This window comes from Platalea leucorodia (assembly GCF_965183815.1).
Source record: "Platalea leucorodia genome assembly, chromosome: 1".
Taxonomy (NCBI): Eukaryota; Metazoa; Chordata; class Aves; order Pelecaniformes; family Threskiornithidae; genus Platalea; species Platalea leucorodia.
This window is the reverse complement of record NC_138823.1, coordinates 20,002,503-20,008,554: the sequence shown is the minus strand read 5'-3', so window position 1 is coordinate 20,008,554 and position 6,052 is coordinate 20,002,503.

Below are 6,052 nucleotides of genomic sequence, written 5' to 3'. Positions count from 1 at the left end.
GCTTTCTCTTAAAGCCGCCTCAGTGGCTGACGGCAGACTGACAGCGCCCATGGGTGAGCCAGGCCACAGGCTGGGTGCTGCTGGGCTGCACCTCTGGGACAGCTGGGCGCCTGTACAGGTGCTCCGCCAGCGATTTATGGGATGGTGCTGCTCAGCCAGGTCTATAGGCACGGGATTAACATTTATTTCAGACTATAACAGCCATTGCCACTGGTACCCATGTTCTCCTCGCTCACTGTTTCTTGGTTCCTCCATCCTTGTTTTATTCCACTCCCATTTTTCTCCTTGTCCTCAGGAACAGTAATAACCCTCTTAGACTCCATGCATGAAGTAAGAAGCTGCAGTGTGAAGCATCCCTTCTTTGTTGTGTCATACATTCCGAACCTGTTCTTGATGGTTGCTTTTTCTCAGTAAAGCCATTTATTCTTCCACGTTACTGGCAAATAACAGAAACAGCTGTTTATATCCCCTCATGACCTCGTTCATCGTACATACGCGCTATGCAAGTATGAAGCAGCGTCAGAGAGACAGAGTTTATGGTTCCCTGTTACGGCTTTGTTGGTATTTATGGAGAGTTGATTTTAGCCTGTGGTGCTAACATACATTCTTCTGGTAACAACTCATTACTAACACATGACAACTGAGTCTGGCAGTTCACCTTGAAGATAAAACCAAAAGATAACGAGACAAATGAGGAGCAGCTCCACGGTATTCTTAAATCTACATATAAAATTACTGGAACGGCTACCAGGGACTGCAGTACTGCTCATTTGTTTCAGTGACTGAGCTCTGGATTATACAGCTCTACTTCACTTTCTGTCCAATTTAAAATGTTTTATTGCCTTGTACTTACCTTCTCTGTTGATAGGTTAAGAGGAAGCTACATCTGAGCCACCAACACCCCACTGTGCTACTGATCACTTTGAAAAAAAAAGGTAGAGCACTATAATCAGCTAAACCTCCACAGGGGGTGATACTAGGCTGAAGTCAACTCAGCAGGTATTTTTTACCCACTGTTTTCACTGTCTTAAGCTTTTCAACTGAATGGGTAACAATCCCATGTGCCTGTTACACCTTCGACCATGTCACATCGAGGGGAACATGACAGACCTCTCCCTTCCCCGCTCCGTCCTGCCGTGTTGAGAGCAGCCGGAGCAGAGGAAGCAGGTCTCCAGCTTGATGCATGCTGCTGTGAACTTGTCTTTGACAATACAGCCTATGATCCTCCCTGTTAAGATGGTAATGGAAAATGTCCATAAAATATAACAGGCCTTTAGAGCTAAGGGCAAGGAGGAAGACTACAGGGAAGGGTGTGTGTTGTACCATAGACAGGCATAGATGGGTTTACGGAGGAAGAAGGATGAGAGGGGGGAGCAGAGGGAAAGAGCTGTGTATGCTAGAAAATTGTCTTTCAAACCATGCTATCCATTAACAAAAGCATGAAAGCATGTTTTTACAGTCTGGTAAAATAATGCATCGACTCTTAATTACTAATTCCAGAATAATGCACATAAATATATCTAATACATCTGAAAAATGTGTCTTGCATATCTCCTAATGAAGATAATTACTTTGGTTAAAGGATATTGATATAGCTGTGTTGTTATACAGTGAATTAAAGCTATTTTCAGATGTTAGCTACATACTCACTGCTCATTCACAACACAATTATAACAGAAATAAATGAAGCTCAAAAGGAGCAAACTTGCCATTTTTTGCACCTCTGCATTCTAAGCAATAAAAGAATAAAAGAAAACATAAATCAAATCTCCGGGAAGGAAACAACATTTGTTAAGCTTTATCTCTCAGGATTACCACTTCAGTAGATTTTATTTGATTCAGACCTATTCGCTTATCTCTAATTAATAACACAAGTGATTTGTTCCTCTGATTGGCTGTTATCATTGTGGCTTTTTTAATTAGCTGTTTTGCATGGATATGTCACTGCGTTGTCCTTCAGATTGCATGTTTCGTTGTATTTATCAAATCTGCTCACTTACAAAATCAAGTGAGCAGTTCTCTGAACAGCAGGAATAAAGTAGCTGGTTCTTTGCAGAAACGCATCTTTTAGTTAAATCCTCTGTTATCTAACAAGGCACAAATTCTGATCCAAGTTTCTCCCCTATGTTATGGTATGTATAATGGCTCTCTCCTTCATGGGTTTTCTGATATCCTTGTTCAAAACTTATTCCGTTCCAGACGCATCCGTTACCTCAGGCTTTTGTCCTTTATGTAGCCACTTGTTTTAGTATTTGTCAGCCTTAATGTATTTGAAACAGCTAACCTTCCTGTTAAATGTATTTGAGGTTCGTTAAAGTTTCTAAGAATTACTTAGGTTGAACAAGCAAACAGATGAAGAGGCACAAGCTTCACTCCTTTCTCATACCAGAATGAATACCAGTGGGCTAGATTCTGAACTGGTCTAATTTGGTACAGGCCCAAGAGAAGGCAAAATAAAGCATCATACTGGCATTTCTTGCTGCCTTTGCCATGGACTCACCCTAATTCTAGCAACAACCACTCTCTGGCTCTGCTCTACTGCATTTGCAAACCTACTGTTTGTTCTACTTACTAAATACAGATGACTAAGTGATTTTGTAATTTACTGTTTGCATTAAAGAGCAAACACACTCAGAGAGATTAACTGAAAGTGAAATCAAAACAGTTGTTTTCAAAACTTTCATGAAGCCCAGAGTTATGAAGAAATAGATTTACATTTTCAACAATGGAACATGACTCTTTTTTTGTTTATTAGAAATACTTTAACATTTTGAAATTACAAAACACTACTGCTATTTTTTTCTTGCCAACAAAAGTACTTTACTAGGACTGAAACAAATTTGAGAGTTGTTTCAGTCATCCTGTCTGTATTTGTTTCTACAAAACTGATTTTTAGCAATCCCTTCACTCAGCTGTAGCAGTAGCTCTGTGCCCTTCCAGCAGTGTCCCCGTCATTACCCAGTGTCATGTGCAAGAAGTCATGGTATAAACCTGTTTTCCACTGCCTTTGCATAACAGACCATACAACATGAAGCCAAGGAAGTAGAACAGCATATTGTTTTCTTATGCTTATACTAACAGCTTTCAGTCTGCTCCGTGTTGTAGCTGAACAACCAGCCACCCACAACCGACCATCTCAGCTGACTGCTAGAAGTCTTTTCAGCAGGTTTTTTACCATGGTCTAGTAAAGACACCACTGGGATCACAAGCTCCCGTCTTCTATGTGAGTCACTGCTATAGGGTTTACAGTGATGAATAGCAAATAGCTGAGCGAACCTGGTTAGTCGAACACCAGATGCTTACATGTTTTTTGGCATAACTCACTTTTTCACTGCTAGTTAGGAAGAAGTTACCAAGCTTTACGTCAGTTAGGGGTCAGGCCTCATAAACCTCAAACCAATCTGATGATCTTCTCCACACTTGGGCAGCCGATGGTCTGTGCTTCGTCTGGACCCAGGCTGCTGCCACACCAGCTGGCAGCTGCTCTCTCAGATGCTCTTTTCTAGTGCCTCTTTCTAAGATTTTATTGAGCTATTTATTGAGCAAGGAATAAAGTGCTTAGCTGTCAATTGCTTTGCAAGACCAAATGAGTCAACCTCCTTCCCAGCTACCAGATTAGCATTTTGAACCTGCTGAGCATCTCATTATGGATGTACTAAACTGTCTGTTGGTAATCAAGGTACTCTGATAAGATGAGTAATTTTCACAGCAAGGAAGAATTTGCATTAAACATTATCAAAATATAGTATCTTAATGAGTGATTTAATATCCTTGTGTTGCATTTCTCAGCATAAGGAGCTGGTAGTGTACTGAATTATGGTAAGGCTTTCTACTACAAACAAAGTTAAATGAATGTCCTGAAATTCTGTCTGATCATTTATTACTTTATCCTCTAGAATAATAGACAAGCAACTATATTCTTTATGACAAAACTCTAGGTAGAGTCATGGTAGAATTAATATTTATTCTCCTGACTTAAAGTTCTCCAGAGACACAAATCAGAGGCTAGAAAATTGGTTTTACATAGAAACTAGGAAGTTCTGACCTTGAAGTAAAACTATGGGATCTATGAGATCTAAAACTCAAAACCACTAAAGACAAGATTTCTGCTTTGATCTTTCAGGCAGTTACTATATTTTTTTGTTTCAAATATTGGATTTCTTTTATAGGCAATTAATTTTAATGCCTATAATATACATGTATACTCATAGAATCTACGCCTTATAGAATGAGATTCCAGCATAATTATAAAATACTTCTGTTTTTACTAAGAATTTGGGAGTATAGTCTACTTTTTACCCATAATCACAAAAGTCTTTCCATTGTATTTTTCAAAATATGGGCAACAATTTTAATCCAAAGTATGTACATGAAATAAAATTTGACAGTATACATGTTCTTCTTTGAAATGATGTATTATTAAATAACATTAATAAATCTTGTTGTAAGGATGAAAATACATAATATAAGCCAGAAGAATGCCAAGCTTCTGCAGTGTTACTTTGGGATGAAAGCTCAAGAAAGTCCGTGTGGGAGAGGTAGGATCTTCCATTGTTTTCTGTGATGCTGACAGCTCCCTTAGCAGAGGAGAATGCCCACCAGCTGACCCAATCCTAGATGTTCCCATTCCTTCTGCTGTGAACTCCTCCCACCACTCCAGCGTTTTCCCAAGGTAGCATTAATTTCAGTCATGGGACAAAATTTTAAATCCAATTTTACAAACCTTTTTACTTTTAAAAGTGAGGTGGCCTCTATTCAGGGGGGAATTGAATCAACACTATTGTAAAATCTCAGCACTTCAGGGAAGGAAGAACAGTGATTGTTTTTACAGGGTGAAACAAAAGCCAAAATTTCCTTTATTACATACAAACTACCTTCTAAAAGAATTAGTTTATTCACCTTTCTACCTGCAAGAACTGATAAACAGTGTTGCAGAAAAACCAACACATAATGAGATGCTATATACAAGGCATCTGCTTCCAGGGATACAACAGAGAAAGACTTCCAAGAAAAAAATCTGCATCATTAGTAATCAATGTGATTGACCTTGGAATAATTAAGCATAACTAAACTTTTAAAATTCATAGGTTAGGTCATTCAGCTGGGGTACAGAAACAATGGTGCATGACTCCATTCAGTTAGTCACAACTGTGTGCGTGGCTCAGCATGGCTGTCTATCATCTACAGCCTTTTCAACTCCTGTCATCTTTTTGGTTCTTACATGATGAAGTTGTATTCGATGGAAGCTCAGTGTTGGGAGGCCCTCATCCGAAGCTCACTGAAGTGCAATGGGAGCTTTCTTGTAATCCAGCCTCTTCCTAAGGACACGTGGTCTGGGACAGGACACAGTAGTTAGTGCTCTTTCAACAGCAGCTTTTGTGTGGACAGCAGTTTCAGAAACTCTCCATGCTACTACGTAAAATTTAGGTTGGAAGGAAACTTTAGAGGTCACACAATACAACATCCTTCTGAAAAAAAACAGTCTGCCTTCAAAATTAGATCTAGTTGCTTAGGGGCTCAGCTGAGTTTTGCAGCTCTCCAAGGATGGAGGTGCCAGCCTTTCTCCAGGCTCCGTCCCCATCCTCAGCCTCTCCCAGGGTGAGCAACTGTTTCCTGTGTTCAGCTGGACTTTCCCTTGCTGCAAGCTGTGGCTTTTGCTTTCTGTCCTTGCCCTGTGCGTCCCTGAGAGCTGCCTGCCTCTGCCTTCTCCATAACACCTCCCCCGACAGGTAAATGAAGGCTCCAGCTAGTCCTCTGCATCAGCCCTCTCTCCTCCAGGCTGAGTAAGCTCTGTTCCTTCAGCCTTGTCCCATACCCTATGTGCATCTGCCTGCAAACCATCTTAGTGATTTTCTGCTGGACAACCTTCAGCTTATCAACACCCTCTTGCAGTGGAGGCTCCAAATAGGACATGGTATTTCTCATATGGCCACGTGGGTGCTAAGGAGAGGGAAATAACTTTGCCTTCACCTGTTATCTATGAGCTTATTAGTACTCAGCTCAGTACCCCCATGTAGAGAAGCTTAGGGATAAAGTACTGTTCCCATTTGCT